Below are 16,997 nucleotides of genomic sequence, written 5' to 3'. Positions count from 1 at the left end.
GTAATCCATTTCCGATGGAAGAATTGGCTAGATATTTATCAGTGAATGAGACATTAAAAACAAGAAAATATTCTAGAAAGAGATCAGTCTAGAATATAGAACTTGGAGTTCAGCTCATGTAGTACATTAATTAGTGCTGTTATATCCTGGAAATCTTTTTTTAAATGGAATTTATATTATTAAATATGAGGATTTACTGCCAGATAAGGAAGGATTCCTTCAGCCTTAACAAAAATCCAGGAAATTTAGACAAATATCAACACCAATGCAGAAGTGCAAGGGACAGGCCATGTTTGAGACAAAGAAAACAATTATTCAATATGTTGTTTTCCTTTTCAGTCATTCACATGTTTATTTAGACAAGCTGTGGCCATCTGTAAAGGAAACTGAACATGCTCTTCACATATTAGCATCGCTTAGGTTAGAATTATCAGGCTTGCTGCATTTAAGTGGCCAGCTGCATACTGTTTCCTGCTTCCTCCCTAAATAAAGTAATATGTAAAGTATCTAGCACAGTTCTTGGACCATAGTGGACAAGAAACAGGCCTATCAAAGACCACTCTGGAGTGAAAACAAATAGCCTAAAACTTGCTCAGCATGGAGAACTGGTTGACCCAATGATTTTTCCTCACCACCTTCAACTACAAGTAGGTTTTCAGTTGTGAAACAGAGTTTATTCTTGAGTTACTTATTATTGTACTACTAGAGGCCCGGTGCACAAAATTATTGCACGGGGGGGGGGCGCGGCCCTCAGCCCAGCCTACATGCTCTCGATTCTGGAATCCCTCTCATAATCCAGGACTGCTGGCTCCCAACTGCTCGCCTGCTTGCCTTCCTGATTGCCCCTAACCGCTTCTTCCTGCCAGCCTGATCACTCCCTAACTACTCCCCTGCCAACCTTATTGATGCCTAACTACTCCCCTGCCAGCCTGGTCACCCCTAATTTCCCTCCACTGCAGGCCTGGTCCTCCCCAACTGCCCTCCCCTGCAGACCTTGTCCCCCCCCCCAATTGCTTTCCCCTGCAAGCCTGGGTCCCCCCTAACTGCCCTCCCCTGCTGGCCATCTTATGGCAGCCATATTGTGTCTACATAGGGGCAGCCATCTTGAGTGTTGGAGTGAAGGTCAATTTACATATTACTCTTTTATTAGATAGAATAGAGGCCTGGTTCACAGGTTGAGGCCAGCTGGTTTGCCCTGAAGGGTATCCCAGATGAGTGTGGAGGTTCCCTTGGGTCATGGGGTGGCCTGGGCGAGGGGCCAGTGGTGGCCATGCCCCCAGGTGACCCAAGTGGAGGCCCTGGGATCTGGGATTTATTTATCTTCTGTAATTGAAACTTTGTAGTCTTGAGCAGAGCCCAGGGCCAGCCAGAGGGGAAGAAAAGTTTGGCTTCCTCCATCGCCAAAGAAACCCAAGGCTCCTGCTCGCTCCATGCTGCAGCCATTTTTGTTGGGATTTATTTATTGTCTATAATTGAAACTATGTAGCCTTGAGCAGAGCCCATGGCTCACCAGAGCAGGCAGAAAACTTGGCTTCCTCCATTGCCAGGGAAACCCAAGCCTCCTACTCACTCTGTGTCCAGCTGCCATCTTGGTTGGTTTAATCTGCATACTCGCTCCTCATTGGCTGGTGGGCATGGCTTGTGGGTGTAGTGATGGTTAATTTGCATGTCACTCTTTTATTAGTGTAGATGTCTTTCCCTATGAACAATTGTAAACCTACCTTTACCCACCCCTATAAAAATATTTTCCAAGCACTTTTATACCCATGGATCTCACTCCACTACTACAACTATCTTGGAAGCAGATGCTTTTATTATTCAACTTTTTACAGATAAGACCAATTCAGGGAATTTAATGATGTTACAAAAGCACACAGGTAATAAGTGGCCCAGCACAAATTCCAAAATGGATGCTTTAACCCAATTCCCAAAGGTTTCTATGTCACTAACACATGTGGAATGTGCAGGCATTCATTGCCCTCTTTTTCCTTGTGCTTTCTCCTCCACAGACCAGTTAAATGCAGACCAGACTACCTTACACACATACACAGATATGTGCCTCTGTCTTATACCTTCAACCACCTTCTACCTTTTCTTCTCTCACATCTTGGACAATTAGTTCAGAGAATAATTTTCCTCTCCATTCTCCCTGGCTCTCCTGCTCTTCAAGGCATTTGGGTGTCAAAAAAACACATCTCATCACAGGTGACAATATTAGAAAGATCGCTAATGTTACACTATTGGGGTGGGAGGGAGGAAGCCACCGACTTTGTAACCAACCGCTAAAAATCCCGAAAATTTCTTAAAATCCCCCTCAGAGACTGCAATGGTTATAATCCATCTTTTTAACTTGAAGTTACATGCACATTCTCTTAAATCTCAACCCTCTGGTTTCTAAATAAGTGATAAACTGACATTCAATTCTATTGCCTTTTTATTACGTTTATCGCTTGTATCATAGCAGAACTGCTTTTCACATTTTTCATCACTGATATACAATATTTCACTCTAATAAAAGTAACATAGCTTTTTATGGCCTAACCTAGCCGTCAGAATATAAGATTATCTTAGGTTAAAAAAAAAAGTGTTTTTTTAATATCTAATCATTGACCTGCAAATAAAATATTTTAATGCAAATTTAAGTGTCAAAATTTCATAAAGCTTTAATATCAAGGCACTAAACCTGAGCTCAATTCCTACTCCACACACTAGTATTTCTGGCCATGGCATAAGGTCATATTTTAGTCAGTAATTGGCTTACAGAATAGAAATAGACAGGGATATAATCCATTGGTTCATTCATTATTAATCAATTATTTAATTCAAGGGTGAAGTGCATTGGAGATCATCAAGTCAAATCCCTCCCTTTTAGAAATGAAGAGACAGAGTAAAAGCTTTGCTGCTCTCTGTTGAAGAGGGTAAAAGATCAGACTATCAACTCTACCTCGGACTGTTCTGACTGGTTCTTAACTGAAGACAGATGTTCAGTCGTTTACACATTAGCTAAAATGAGCAAGTTTCTAACTCTGAAGGTGATGGATCTAAAGGATCATCAGCTATTATGTCCCATTTCTGCAACCCTTGGAAATAAATGTTCATACTAAATAGAAAATGAATTTCTGATAACTGAATTAAACGGTTCCTCTAAAGAGCCAACTTTGGATTTCTTTCCACACATAATAACTTGGAAAAATATATAGCCTGTGTTTACTATAGTACTATAGTCACCGTCTCTAAGAAGAGCTATAACTCGCTAACAATTTTCCTGATTTATGTTTGAAAACATACAGGGCATGAAATGATTTCTGCAACCTTACATTTTCCTCAAGAGCACTGGTAGGCAGGATATATATTCCAAAAATCATGTTGGATTGCTTGTTACAGCTCCTTTTCTAATAGAAATGTCTGATGGGCAATTACACGTGTTCCACACACACAAAAACATCACTGGCTGTTTTCCCATTAAGAGAGAAAAAAGGAAGGAAGGAAGGAAGGAAGGAAGGAAGGAAGGAAGGAAGGAAGGAAGGAAGGGAGGGAGGGAGGGAGAGAAGGAGAGAGAAAGCGGAAGAAAAGAAGGAAACTAATAAAAGAATCTATTTTCATAAGATGTTTATAGTGTAAAAACGGAGTGCCTTCTTGAGTAAGAAACTACAATAAATATTCTTCTAAAGAACAGTTTATGGGTAATGTATGCTTATAAAGTGTAACACACTTTACGAAAGTTATTCTTGCTCTTAGTATTTAACATATATGGAAATTTGCTTCACAATCTCTACTTGTGCTAATAAAATTAGATATTAGTGAATATAAATTATATTGGTCATAAAATCAACCTTATTAACCTAATATATCTTCAAGCAAGATAGGATGTAAATGGGCCACTCTAGTAACACAGACATCTGTGAACACTATTTATCCTACTGCACAAGTAACTTTCAAAGTAGGAATACAAAAGTTTTGCCATGCGTCATGTCAAGTTAGCCTCCAAAAACTGAACCTTCAATACAATGAAAAATTACCATGTCATATATGCATATCTGCTACCTTAAAAAAACACAACTCTTTGGCAGAAGGGAAGTAAAATAAGCACATGTATTCATCAGCATCCTGTATAGAGTTCTACCAGGTAGTTTATTTTAGCAGGTGAACCATCTGAAACAGCTATAAGTGCTCATAAGTGAATAAAGTATCTTTGAATGTCCAGTAACTTACATTTTATCACAGGGATCCCACATGCATTCAACCCTCTTTTGTGGTAACTATGGCCATCCCCTTGTTTAAACGAACAAAGTAGTCTTCATCATAGAAATATAAACAGAGGCCTGATTTAAAACTACTGCTGATCCTTCTTCTGCGGGAATTATCGATCACAATGGCATAATTAGCTATCTGTGCATGGTAGACATTCCTGGGATGGGAAGTGGGGTTTACACCCACAGCAATGGAGCTATGGGGGTAGTGACCTTTCCCATTTGAAATCATCAGTGTTGAGTAAATTTATGGTATTTAATCTCCACGGAAAAGAAAAGAAATCCCCACAGCTTCCGGCTCTCCCTTTTGGCCACCACCACCATTGGTTACAAAACAAAGTGCATAAATTAGGATCCAAATCATCAAAAGATGATGATCCCAGAGAAAGATCCTTCAAGTTTCCTACAGTGCCCCACTCCCACCCGCTAGCATGAGAGGGTGAGGGGCATTTAGATGATCTTCATAGTTTCCTGCTCTTATTCCTAGGGCCCTATTGGTCTGGAGATGCTAACCTACAAATAAATGCACAGTCCAACCTGCATGGCTCAGTGGCTGAGTGTGGACCTATAACCAGAAGGTCAAAGTTCGGTTCCAAGTAAGGACATATGCCTAGGTTGTCCCAGCAGGGGGTTCGATCCCCAGCAGGGGGCGTTCAGGAGGCAGCACATCAATGATTCTCATCATTGATGTTTCTATCTCTCTCTCTTCCTCCCTCTCTTTTCCTCTCTGAAATCAATAAAAAATTAATTAATTAAAAAAGAAACAACTGACTCACAAAGCCAAATTAGCCCACAGCTTTAAAAAAATGAATAGCAAAGTGACCAGAGAAAATGTCTTTGTTTGCCCAGAGGCCCCAGGACATTATGTTGACTTCATACCGAAATTTCAAGTGAATAAACGAAAATCACAGTATTGCAGCAAAACTAGGTCCATCGTTACTTCAAATTGACAGATTCCAATGTTCCTACCAAAGTTTTTAGTTGGTTTTCTCATAACAGTGATTCCATGGAAAGCGTCGCCATCTGCTCCGTGGAGAAAACAAAAGACCTGCACTGAAAGGGAGATAGAATTTCCAAATGCACAGTTCCTAGAAGGCAGGTACTTCCCAGGTTTCTTAAGGAGCGTGACACAGACTGTGTTAGGTACTGTGGATGCGGGAGGGATCTCCACTTTATAGGGTTCCATCTGTTTCCATAACATTTTTTCCCTTTGTGCCGCCTTTGTAACTCTTGTTGCGAGAAGTTCAAACTCAACCCAGCTCCATTGCAAAGTCCCTACACTAACAACAAGCAATGACTACCATCTGTATTTCTGATGGGTACAGAAGAAGACCACGGAAGATGAGTTAGCCAGAAATGTTAAATAATTGAAAACTATAAATGACTTAATAGAGCAGTCAGCTTAGTTTACAATGCAGCCTGTTTAAAGCCATAAAAGTCCTGTATAAAAATTTTATCTTGTGGTTGACCATCACATCGCCTATCTATTATTCAAAAGCATCTCACCAGTGTTTTTCTTCATTAAACTGGCTCCTGGCATTTTCCCTCTCTCCTTCCGCAGTGTCCCAACCATGTTGAGACTAAGACAGAATTCCTCTGTCTTACCATAAATCCCTCCGCTGGGATAATGAGATTTTCCATGTCTAATTGAAACCAACTTCATAGGTCAATCAGGAAGGCAAACTTGAACTTCCTCAAATATAACTTGTTTGCATTTAATGCAGTCAAACACACAAGACATTAAAAAATAATAAAACAAGCCCAGCTGGCATGGCTCAGTGGTTGAGCATCAACCTATGAACCAGGAGATCATGTTCAATCCCCCATCAGGGCACATGCCTGGGTAGTGGGCTCGATCCCCAGAAGCCCATCACTGATGTTTCTATCTCTCTCATCACTGATGTTTCTATCTCTCTCTCCCTCTCCCTTCCTCTTTGAAATCAATTTTGAAAACGTGTATTAAAAGTAATAATAAAACAAGACTAATCTACTTGTATCGATACCCTGTAAACAAAAGGAGAAACTCATAAATTAACCCCCTTTCCTGTAACACACTGATCTAGGGATTTGTCTAGATGTGAAATGTCGTGAGGCATCGCGACAGTTCTGCCCTAAGTGTTTAGCTAAGATGCATGGCATGTGTATGAGGGAGAAACAAGAAACACCTAAGGATCCTTTTCCAACATAAGCCCATTACCTGTGACAGGCTCTTGCTAAAATTCTAGCTGCAACTGGAATGTCCCCATAAACAAGGCAACTGAGAACAGCCCGAAATGTTCTCAGCATATTTTCCCTCACAGCCCTTCAGCTGTCTGCATGGTTGCTGTCCTTGCCATTACCATTTACATGCTGATTTAAGTTCAGAACTCAAAAAAAACTATGGAAATACTGGTGCAGTAAATAATAAGTGGTGCTGGGTTGGAAAATGAGAACATAGCCCTCTCATGCTAATCTTTTAATTTCTGGGGGGGAAAAATGTACAAAATACACTGAGTGGCCAGATTATGATGATATCTGAACACATAATAATCTGGCCACTCAGTGAGTGTGTGTGTGTGTGTGTGTGTGTGTATTTATATTTTAGAGGCCCGGTGCATGAATTCGTGCATGGGTGGGGTCCAGCCAGCCTGGTCAAAGGGAGGGAACATGGACAGTTGGCCTGCCTGCCTGCTGGTGGAACTCCTGGTTGAGGGGGACAATTTGCATGTTAGCCTTTTATTATATAGGATATACACTGAGTGGCCAGATTATTATGCATTAAGAGATCATAATAATCTAGCCACTCAGTGTAAATTGAGGGGCATACATCTGGGGACCTAATCGATGGATGGGCTCTATTTCATTAAAGCACAACCCCACCCATCAGAAAGTCCCTTTACTCCCCTGAAAGAAGGCCAGTACGTCTCGGTATATACCATGCGTGAAGGTTTCAGTGCTATTTGGGTTTATTAAAGAACATAAATGATCTTTCTATCAATGTTCACCACCCCAGGCCATGGACCATGTTATCTCTATAACACCGCGCTCAATACACACACGTTTCCTTCCACGTAACGGGAGTTTCAAGAGTTATGAGATATGTAAAAATAACCAAGTCATGTATAGCAGACAAGCATGCCTGTAAGTCATCTAGGCCAGCTCCATAATATGTGTGATCCTTTCCTGATTTGAAGGACAAGGCACTTGGCATCCATCAAGGTTTCTATGTCCTTTCTTTCTATGGGCTACTCCTCAGCTCAGACTTGAGAACTCGAGAACGATTCAAATTTCCCTCCTTTTCCCGCAATGACACTGGCTGGTGAACTCATGTTGATAACATCCAATCTACTGGACAGAAAAAAAGAGGAATTCTGGCACCAAGTCCAACTCCATCCCCTGCCTCCCCTCCTGCCTGCTGCTTCTGAACGTGGGCATCTTCCAAACACACGCCCCCATTTGGTCTCTGGGGAGCAGGAGAAACAAAGGAGAGTTTCTCTTCACAACTGGCCCAAGCCTTCAGCTGCTCCCAGCACTTCCATACCCCCACAGGTCTCTTGATCTTGACTTAAAGTATTAAGCAGGAGTGTTATGAAAGTCGTGGGAGGTCATATGTGGACCTAAGAGCAATTTCTCTGAACTCACTAGCTGAGAATTTCTCTCTCTCTTTTTTTTTTTTATGAGATAGAGAGAGGAGGTGCTATTTTCAGCATTGCCCTCTGGTCTGTGTTAGCGGAATCATTTGCTTTCTGCGTGTGTCTGTGTCGGGTTGTACGGCCACCGGTTCTGGTAGTACAACACAAACACAGCCAGCGTGCTTCCCTGCTTAAGCAGACCCATGTGGCCACCCACAACAAGACCGAAGCCAGCACAATAAACAAACACACACAACCACTCCCCAGCACCCAGGCACCGCGGGGCTTTCTCCAGGCCCTTCCAGACGCTTCCAGAATTGCTCATTAAGATTGGGAAAGGGGGAGGGCAGGCATGCAGAAGGGAGAGAAGAGAGGGGAGGAAAGCTTTGCCCTCTGTGTCTTTCTCTAAGAATCATCCATCACCAAACAGGAGTGATGAGAGGGGGCGGGTTCTATCCTGCAAATGCTTCTCAGGGCTTAAGGGGTGGTGGTTTGAAATACTTCAAATGGTGGTTGGTGACCTCCCAGCAACTTCTGAGCCCCCCCCAGAGGAGAGGGAAGGGGAAGAGGGGAAGAGGGAGGGAGAGAGGCGCAGAGGGCAGGAGGGAGACACCTAGGACTCAGCAGCAGGAGGGATCACAGGACTTCTGAGCCCTCAACTCCTGCATCACCCCTCTCCCCCCTCCCCTCCTTGGCTGAGGACAGAGGGCTCCCCCCACCCCTTCCGGTCCTGCTGCCCTAACTCTGCCCTCACTCGGGTGCCAGCACCAAAGTCTCTATCCAGGAGGGGGAAGGGAGAGGTGCTGGAGGCACAAATCCTTGCTTTTAGGATCTGTGTGTGTGTCTGGAGCACACACTGGCAGATTTGCAACCTTGGTGAGGCGCGAGTCTACAGAGGGGGACAGGACTTAGGGCCATGTTATTGGGGGCGGGGTACTGCTGTGTTTATTGTTTTTGTTTTTGTTTTTCTTCTCCAAAACACTCTAAACAAGTGAAGGGGCTGGGAGGGAGGTGGCAAAGGGCTTTCCACCAGGACTGCAAATCCAGAACGCCCCCCGCGGGGATGTCAGCCTGCAGATGTTGATGCTAAAAATCAGGACCAGTTACCTTGGCGGGGTCACAACTGCGGCGCGAGGGGGGGAACCAGGTGAGACGTCGGGGGGCGTTTTAAAGGAGCCGGCCCCCTCGGTGCCTTTGGCTGGGAAAGTCTACGAACCCCCCATGCAGGGACACTGCGCGTCCTACACACGCCTCCTCCTCCTCCTCCTCCTCGCCAGCCGGGCTCCCGCGACCTCGGCGGGCGGCGAGGGGGTGCGGGCTGGCCCGCCGCGGGCAAGGGCACGGCCCCCCACCGGACCCCCTGCGCACGGGAGGCTCAGGCCTGGCCGCGGGTCCGAGTCCCGAGCGGCTGTCACTCACCGAGCCGGGCTGCAGGGGCCGAGGGGCGCCCGCCGCTAGCCGGAGCGCCCGGGCGCCTCCCTCCGCTCTTGGTAGCGTCGGTCCGCACTCCCTGTGACCCGGGACGTCATGATGCCAGTCTGTTTTCTCAATGATAACTTGGCCAGAGAAGAGCCAGGCTGCCGGGGTCTCCTCGGGTGGGTAACGTGGTATGTGCACGTTTCTGTTTGCATGCGTTTCTCTCGCTCTCTCCGTCCCTCCCTCTCTTGCTTTAAAAAAAAAAAAATCGATTTTTTTTTTTTTAGGAGCCCCCCAGATTCCCAGCAAGGTCATGACTGGGTGGCATGATTGCGTTTGCAGAAAGGGCACCTCTGGGCGTGTGTCTGGGCGGGAGGGTTTTTTTGCCCCTTTAAATCCTGCTGCTCTGGCCGCCGCTGCTGCCGCAGCCGCTGCAAAGGGAAAGCAAGCATGCGTTCATCTTTTGTCTTTCACTTTACCTTCAGGGTGACATTCAGCGCCAACTGCTCCTTTTGACTGGCGCCAGTCCCCGCCTGGGCAAAATAGCCTTTAAAAACCCGGGGGGAGGGGAAGCCGGAGCCAGAGGCGCTGCAGCCCGGGACCCCAGACTGCCTGGCCCACCGCCCCGCAGAGAACCCAGCTGCCCTCCTACCCACCGGGCCCGGGCACCTCCGCGCGGGGCCAGACCCTCATGTTCTCCGCTGCTGCCACTTGCTGACTTGCATCTCTCAGTTGCCTTCCCACGGTGTAGGCCTCTCACAACTGGAGCTATTTTTGTCTCCCTGAGATGTTCTTTAAAGCCTTTTAAAATGGGGAGGGGGCAGGGGAGGGAGGGAATAAGGGAGGGAGGGAAGGAGGGAGGGAGAAAGAGAGGAAGAGAGAGTGCCAGCCAAGCTAGATGAGGGGCTGCACAGAGGCGCTGGGAAATTGGGGGACTCCTGGCACTGACCTAGCCAGGGCAGTCCGAAAGGACAGAAAGGATAATAAGATTTTAATTGAATTCTTCAACACCAGCATGAAAGTTTTTGTGTTGTTTTTTTTTTTTTTTTTTTAATACAAGGATATGATTGCCGGCTAATCACTGGATTTGTCATTTTTGTAATACTGTTTCCTAGAATCAGTAGAACAGGTCTCAAAGTATAACCTTTAATATTTACTTCTGCAAATGTGAAAATGTACCGGAGGCGGCGTGATGACGTCTTCTTTATAATATGGAGTTTGTGCTATTGCTACATTGTGTGGTGTGTTTTCTGTAATTTCTACTCCTCGTAATATTGTGTATATGAATCACCAGGTGGACAGCACAGAAAAATAAATACCTAGTGTCGGCTTTGGCAAGTATTTCTCCCTGCTTTATCACTAATCCCTCGTCTGGAGTAGTAGAATGGGTTTCGGAATCCCCCCCATCCCGATCCTCGTCCCCTCCAGGTCTCTTGTTGACCTTGGTCAACATCATGTATTGGTAAAGCCACTGTGCTACTGACTCCAGATTCCTGAAAGATGACAGCAAAAGCCGAGGTTGCAAAAAAATAATAATAACAAATAAAGCATGGGGGAGAGTGTCAGATCTGAAAAGCAAAGATTTTCAAACTCATCCAAGATCACCTACAGCTGCCAGCGGTTTAAAAATAGTTTACCTATTTCAGAGGTTGGCTAAGTTTAATGAAAGGAGCTTTTTGGATCTCTTCCCTTTGGAGTCACGGACCACGAATCCCTAGCAAATTCCATATGGAAGTCACTATGGTTGTACAAGGTCAAGAGATAAGAACTGGGGAAGAGCCTCTGTCATTCAAACTTCAGAGGGTCTCAGAACGATGGGCCAGTAGTAGACAGATTCCAAATCTGAAAGATGCCTCTCCACCCTTAACCATCGGACATAATGCATGGGCCCCTGCTTATCTGTCACCCAGGAATGCCAAGTTATCATTGAGAAAAAAGACAGGCAAGGGGAAGAACTGGTGCAGTCTGGCAGATGCTTGAAGGTTATCAATGTCAAGGATGGCCCAGACCAGGCAAAGGCCCTCTCGGAACCAGATTGAGCATCACCTCTCCACTGACTGGTGTCTCAGTAACTACCCAAGAGGGGCTGGTTAATATTCAATCTGCCAAACGTGGTTCTCAGTTGTTTTACTTATTAACCTCAGAACTGGACCCTCCCTTAAAGGCCCACTGCAAAGAGGGAGAACCATGAAAATTAGACTCGCTTTAATACCTTGAAAACCATTTTTCCCCCCCAAATGCCTTCCATGCTGTTTGTCACCCGTCCACCTGCATGTGGTCCCCTTCCCCAGGGGCTGAGAGGTTTGAGTCGCCAGCAAAGGGCACTGGTAGAGTACCCCTGTAGGTTTGAAGAGATCCTTCTAAGCGTAATTTTCTCAATCCAATTCAGCCTAAGAACAGCTCTGCTGTTCATTCAGTCCAGACTCCTCAGACTACTTTCAAGTCTTTATTTTCTGACTTCATGCTAAGTAGAATGGTGAATACTGGTGTAGCCTATTTGCGTTCACTCCCCATCCAAATCCAGAGGGCATGGAAATGCTTACTAAGGTGAACGAACACTTGGAAGGCACTGTCCTAACCTCCCCTGGTGCACAGAACATGTAACTAAATCATCCCAACAATAGCAGGAGAGAGGGGTGATTGCTATTCCCATTTTCCCCAAAGGAATGGAGGCACAGAGAAGTCAAGTAAGTTGCCCAAAGTTACACAGCTGGGATTCCTCACTATCAAGCACTTGTCCAGCCTACCTACCTACCCACCTATCCAACTTTCTTCCTAATGACTGGCATCTTGCAGGTTTGCTTTGAGGAGCTGGTCACCCATTGCCCATCTCCTCCCCAGTGTTAGCTCCTACTCCAGTGCCATTGCCCAGCACTCAACACCCTGATCTGCCATTTGCTATGCAAAGTCTATGCATTCGTCAAGGCCAAGTTCCAATCCTACTTTGCCCACAAAGCCATTATTTACTATTGTTGGGTGTATTGATCATTCTCTCTATTCCACGGTGTTCACGTCTACATATGACATCACTGCTCCTTCACTGTTTGTGGGACTTATTTTTTTTTTAACATTTTTTTATTGATTTCAAAGAGAAAGGAAAAAGAGAGAGATAGAAACATCAATGATGAGAGAGAACCATTGATCGGCTACCTCCTGCACACCCCCTATTGGGGATAGAGCCCGCAATCTAAGCATGCGCCCTTGACTGGAATTGAACCTGGGACCCTTCAGTCTGCAGGCCGACACTCTATCCATTGAGCCAAACCAGCTAAGGCTATTTATTTTTGTCTTTTCACATCTCATATCTTTTCTGACAGGATTATGCGTTTTCCCCTGACTCTTCCGGTAGGTCTAGCATGGAGCCAAGTACAACACTGCCTCTCCTTAAATAGCTTCTGCTGCACTAATTGAAAAAAAACAACAACAAAAAAAAAACAAAAAAAAAAAAACCTTTGGAGAAATCAGTGCCGATTTTCAATTTGATAGAAATTGAAAGTTTTAGGTAGCGAAGTTTTATCCTTTAAACTGGAGAAATTGTAAGTATATTTATCCATTGTTTCAGACAGACCCTAGAAAACAACAAAGGAGATCAAAGGTGGAGTTATTTAGTTGGGAGAAGCATATTCTGTGAGGTACAATTAATGAGAGAGTGTGGAGGCAAGAAAGGTGAACATACATATAATCATAGTATGTGGGAAGCAACTGTAAACTTAACACAATTTTTTAGCTTTTATGAGCCTTTTCCTGCTTAATTTTTGAATTTTCTGAGTGTCAAAATTTTAATTTTTCTGCCTAAAAAGATAGGAAAATAAGTCAGGAGGTCTGTGAACTTATCCTGAGTTTGTTACTGATTAGCTGTTGTATCCTGTGGCATCGTACTTCATCATCCTGGGCCTCAGTTTCCTTCTTGCACAAGGCACTATTTAACTGATTTCTAAATTTCTTCTAGCTCTAAGTTTCTACAAGTGTGAAAGAGGATGTTCTTTTGGAGAATACAAAAATATGCTGCGGGTGGGGGGGGGTGTGCAGGAGGACAGGGGGGCACCTCAAGGAAGTTAACGGAGATCATATTTCTAATTCCTAGCACAGTTAAGGGTAGCTCAGGGGAAAAAAAAAATCTAGACACAAAAATATCTCCAGATTTACCGTTGACATGATGGTCCCACTTATTTGAGATAAAATGATTAATAACTGAGAATACCAGAAACCTACCGTGTCAACCAAATGTTTCTAGCCATCATTCATACTTCCCTGTAACTAACTTTCTAGCGCAGTCAGGTTGCAAGAGAGACTTCATTTGACATGAATGGATCCAACCATTTTTGCCTAGCTGCCTTAGGCTCATATGTAGCTTGAATTAAATAATGAAATCGGTTGAGGAGCACAGGTCTGTCTGGGAACTAGAATCAGAATGGGACCTCTCACATCTTTCCTGGATATAACTACTTTTGAGCAAACCAACTACCATTTTCCTTTTCTTACTTATGTGTATGCATTGAGTGCTTATAACTTATTGACCTTCTCACCAGGTCTGTGTTAGGATAGATGAAATAGCCAAAGTGAAGGCACTCTACCAATACAACCAAATATTGTGGCAGATGTGCCTCACTTTACCAGTACCCAAGAGTTGTGTTTCTAAAAACTGTTAAAGTTGGTAGAGAATATGAACACAAGAATTTAGGTCCCCTGGCTGAGAATCTAAGTCGATTTCTGCTACATATTGTTAGTTATTTGACTTCACAATGTCCTGTAGGTAGTTAAGGGAGGAATTAGGATGGCTGTGCAGATCCATCACCCTGTCCAAGTCCAGACTCAAAAGACATGGTACAAACTGTGGGAAAAGTTTACAGTTAATCAACTGACTAGGATCAAGTCCATTAGAACATTTAGTTAAAATAGAAATGTATACCATGCCTCTTGCATGAAAGAATAAAAACAATCTCATGTGAGGCAAGGGATCCCCAACTAAGACTCCATGAAAGCTCCTGGAATTTGTGGATGAATTAAACAAGTCTTGAAGTTGTAGGCAAAATGTGTGTGTGTGTGTGTGTGTGTGTGTGTGTGTGTGCACGCCCGCGCGCGTGCATATGTGTGTGTGTACATGGGCATTGTTCTCAAGAGAAAACTCATAACTTTCATCACATTCTCAGACGGGTTCATGATTCTGGAAAGGTCAAGAACCACTGACAGAATAGTTTATTTTAAAACTGTATTTAAGAGACTAACACAATTATTTAAGTCAAATGCCATGCTGTCTACAACATGGATAGTGTACAATAACCACCAATATTTAGAATGATGGCCTTGAGACATAATAAAAGCTTCAATCATTATATATATTATTCAAGGTTTTCTGGAGTTCTTTGGGCTTTCTTTTTAAATTTTATTTTTCAATTACTGAATATTACTTCACATTTAATATTATTTCATGTTAATTTCAGGTATACAGCCTAAGTGGCTAGACATCAATTCTCTATATTCCATGTGTGATAGCAGCATTCACGCCTGGGTTCAGAAGGGAGAAAGAGTTCTCATTGGCATCCATGTTCAACTGGAAAAAATAATCAAGATGCCACCTGATGCCACAGTTAATGACTATGTGCTCAGTTATGTGGCCCTGCCAGTTGCTGAACCAGCAGAGGAAAGTCAGTGTCATGGAAAGAACATTAAATTTGGAGTCAGGACATTTGAGTGTGAGTCTAATTTCAACTTCTTCCTGCTTTTGTGACCTTGGGCAAGTCATGCAACTTCTTACCATCTGCATTTTCCCTTTAATATTTGCCCTGCCATCCTCAAGGAATGGTCCCCAGAGCATCAGTGTTAAGGTGATCACCAGAGGGTGGCGTGGGTGAGCCCAACCTCAGGTTTCATAACTCACCTCCTTGATGAGCATTTTTGGGATGCCACCTCCCTCTCTCCTCCCTGTGACCAGAGCAAGCCAAGACATCAAATTTCAGCAGACCTTTGAAGTGCAATGTCAACTATGGCCCAAGATGAAGTTCTCCACAGGTCAAACTATATTCTGAGAAATGTTCCATCGAATTCTAATGGGAGGCAATTCACAGCACATGTTCGCTGGGCCCTCCCCCATTTCACAAGGGCTCCTTCACTCTATCCTAACAATGCTAGGCACCACTGTAGAGCTGTTCCCTGTCAAGGTCAAAGTGCCGTGAATAATTCAAGGTAAGCTGGGGTGATGATGGCATGGCACTTGGGAGATGACTCAGTCTATTGATTACTCTCCAAACACAGAGTCACAGTGACGTCACAGACAATGCATGTCAGGTGTGCTTCCCTTTCTTTTTTTAAAAAATATATTTTTATTGATTTCAGAAAGGAAAGGAGAGGTAGAGACAGACAGAAACATCAATGATGAGAGTCACCGATCCGCTGCCTCCTGCACACCCCCCACTGGGGATGGAGCCCACAATCCAGGCATGTGCTCCCGACCAGAATTGAACCTGGGATTCTTCAGTCCACAGGTCAACGCTCTATCCACTGACCCAAACCGGCCAGGGCATGTGCTTTCCTTCCATCCAGAAGAACCACATCTGTGAAGTGAGGCTCTTTCAGCCATGAAACTGGTATTTATTAAACACACCAGAAACCACACATCCAAATGAGCATGTCTTTACAAAACAGTCACCTGGGGAGGACACAGAACTACCTGCGATTGCTCTAGACATTTTGGGAATTTCTCTTTTAATATCCCCTTCGTAGCTGGTTTAGGACTCACACAAGAAAACCAATATCATTTCTTTATGGCCGCACTTCAAGTAACAAAAATAGCATCTTTCAATCAATCCCAGGCAACCTTGGTTGGTCAGTGAAGTAGGTAACAAAACGGTGGCCCATCAGACTGGCCCAGGCACTTACTGAGAACACAGCGTGCCAGGCTGACCCCGATTCCCTGGAAGAAGGTCAGGAAGGTGAACTGAGGCTCACCTAGATTTTCTCTGTGAACTCTATGTGGAGGGTGGGGGGAGGGCTTGTCCCCAGGATGGCTTGGCATGGGAAGCCCAACCAGTTAACCTTCCGTTACTCTACAGACAGGAATCCAATCATTCATTCGCTTACCCAGTGTCTATGGAGCCATGATTTTTGTTATAGGAAGAGGAACCTGCTGGTAAGGAAAAGGCAGAGGAAAAGGGTATGAATGCTTAGGTCCAAAACATCCCAATTGGACACATCCAATTGAATGCATAAATAAGCAGAACAATAAATCAATGTTTCTCTCTTTCTCTCTCCTTCTCCTACCCTCTCCCTCCGTTCCTCTCTCTCTAAAATCAATAAATAACAATTAAAAAAAAAGATATAGTTGTCCATTACAATTTCAAACTGACAAGACACAAACTGAATAAAATATTAGCCCAATTTCTTATTTTTATTCTAGTTTCTCTGCTCCCAAGCTTGATCCATGGTATCAATTACTAAATTTTTAAGTTCCCATAAAAATTTAAACCAAAAATAAACAAGTGAGACTACATCACACTGAAAAGGCCATGCACAGCAAAAGACACAACCCACAAAGGCAACCTATGGAACAAGAGAAAGAGTTAAGGGGGGAGATAAGAATTAGATCAAAGGGGCAAAGCACTTTGTAACTGATAATGGGCTATGTGAGAGGGAGATATTATTATCCTATCAGCAGACTGGTCCCCAAGCAAGGCTTTGAAGCCACAGAATGGGAGTGTCCTGAAGTGGAGAATGAGCAAGGCAA

At 44.1% G+C, this 16,997-nt stretch overlaps 1 protein-coding gene and 1 long non-coding RNA gene across 3 annotated transcripts in view; one reads left to right on the top strand and one right to left on the bottom strand.

Annotated features, from left to right (window-relative positions):
• The window catches only part of ESRRG (estrogen related receptor gamma), a 414,670-nt gene extending 405,290 nt beyond the window's left edge, over positions 1–9,380 (bottom strand). Inside the window, exon 1 of the mRNA XM_084868918.1 lies at positions 9,281–9,380. The gene's annotated coding sequence lies outside the window, so the exon portion shown is untranslated. The remainder of the gene's footprint in view (positions 1–9,280) is intronic.
• Positions 9,381–9,391: 11 nt separating this feature from the next.
• Positions 9,392–15,886, top strand: LOC311614272. Of its 2 annotated transcripts, none has more exons than XR_014793613.1 (3): positions 9,392–9,468; positions 14,719–14,970; positions 15,611–15,838. It is a non-coding gene; the product is annotated as an uncharacterized lncRNA (long non-coding RNA). The 2 variants fall into 2 exon arrangements; XR_014793612.1 differs by having other exon boundaries at positions 9,402–9,456; positions 15,611–15,886.
• The last annotated feature ends 1,111 nt before the right edge of the window (positions 15,887–16,997 follow it).

This window comes from Pipistrellus hanaki (assembly GCF_964339955.1).
Source record: "Pipistrellus hanaki genome assembly, chromosome: 20".
In the NCBI taxonomy this organism is placed as follows: Eukaryota; Metazoa; Chordata; class Mammalia; order Chiroptera; family Vespertilionidae; genus Pipistrellus; species Pipistrellus hanaki.
Note: the sequence above shows the minus strand (reverse complement) of the source record. Positions and strands in the feature narration are given on the sequence as shown.